We start from the raw sequence: 1,929 nt of genomic DNA, 5'->3' as shown, positions 1-1,929 counted from the left end.
GGAGGATCGCTTGAGCCCAGGAGTTTGAGGTTGCTGTGAGCTAGGATGACCCCACGGCACTCTAGCCCGGGCAACAGAGTGAGACTCTGTCTCAAAAAAAAAAAAAAAAAAGGATTCTCATCTGATGGCTTCTATTTTTTTCTGTTTAAATGTGAAATGAGGTTATAATTGCTTTATAAATGACACAGTCTGTGGTATTGGTATGGCAACAGAAAATGGACTAAGACATGTAACGGTGGAAGGAAGGCTTAGCTCCATTTTGCTTCTGACCCCTGCAGTCATATCCTTTAGGTTAAAAGCTTCTGCTTAGCTCTGCACATAGGCCAGCTAATTACAGGAAGAATTTATTTCGTAGTTCAACTCTAGAAGAAAGATGGCAACTGTCCCTTTCTCAAAACTAACTCCCCAGGGAGATAAGGGAAGTATGCACACAAGTAACAAAGCTATGCTAAAGAGTTATAGGAACACGGCGACCTGATGCACATCATCCAAAGTTAACTGACCAAGAATAAAGAAGTTGCTCAGCCTCCTCAGACCCTTACTGATGCCCAGATGTCTGCAGTCCTCGGTTACATCTTGCAACCCTCCTCTTCCCCCTTTTTTTCCTGCCCCAGCCGTCCCTCTTAATCATTCTGTCTTCTCTTAACATGAAAAGGAGCCTAAAGTTCACACTAACTTAAGATGGTTCTTTGGGCATTAGTGGGCTATCTTCTCAGTTTGGTGGCTTTCCCAATAAAAGTCACTTTCCTTGCCCCAACACCTGGACTCTTGACTTACTGGTTGTCCCACAGCGAGTAGTATGAGCTTGGACGTGGCTACAGACAGATGAGAACAGTCTCCATTTGAGAGGGCTGCATAACAGGTGGAGAGCTCAGTTATGATTTTCAGTTAAGGCGCTCTAGAAGAGATATGGGGTTTGAAAAGAACATAGGGAAGGAAGTTTATTCCGCTTTGTCATAGTTTTAAGGAAAACTTTGTAAGCTGTTGTTTTAAGAGCTGAGTGAGTCTTAGGTCAGCATGTTTGATGGAAGTACATTGAGTAGTGAGAAGTCCGTGCTCGTTCCAAATAGTTGCACGAGAGTGTAGGATATGATGGGCATACTTAGAGTCAGTGAAAATGTTAAGTCTTTGATCTTTACCTCGTTATAAGGCCCTAATAAGGGCAACTAGCTCTGCCTTTTGAGCAGAGGTGCCAGATGGTAAAGGCGTGCTCTCAATTGTATGAGTAGTTTTAACAGTAGTGTATCCGGCTTTTTGGTGGCCATCTTGGACATAGCTACTTTCATTGATGTATCAATTATGATCTTGAAACATCTAACCTTCAGTAACAATTTAAAAACTACTTTTATTTACCAAAGGTTATCAAAGTTACGTGAACTAAAAGGCATTTGAGTTCTTTCTTATGTTCTTGATAAAATACTTGATTTAAGCACTTTTTCTTTAAGCCAATTAATTAGAGCTCTTTTATATATTTTGGTAGTAAAATAACACATGTACATGACATAGACACACAAACATACATAGAAAGAGAAGTAGATATTTTTAGGTGAAAGCAGAAAGTTTACACTTTGAAAGCACAGAGTTAGGAATTTAGGCTTAAATATTGTACCATCATTTGCTCATACCAAGGGAAAAAAGGTTCTATGTAAGTCCCACTTAAGTCTTTTCCAGGAGTCCAAGAAAGCAAGCCTGTGGTGTCAGAAGGAGTTAAGGTGTCTAACTTAACCAGTAAGGGGTCAGGCAATTGGGAAGTATAGAAAAGAATGTGCAAAGACCTGATCTCCCAGCGAGCAGAGGGACTGTGGAATACACAGAGGGTTTTGTATTGTACCTTACACTCCAGTGACAGAGACAGGGGAGGGGAGCAGAGATTCCGAAAATTCAGGAAGAGCAGAATAAGCGGCTCCAGCATCAATTAGAAAATCCGGC

This window comes from Propithecus coquereli, unplaced genomic scaffold, assembly GCF_000956105.1.
Source record: "Propithecus coquereli isolate 6110/MARCELLA unplaced genomic scaffold, Pcoq_1.0 Scaffold11, whole genome shotgun sequence".
NCBI lineage: Eukaryota > Metazoa > Chordata > Mammalia > Primates > Indriidae > Propithecus > Propithecus coquereli.
This window is presented reverse-complemented; position numbering follows the sequence as displayed.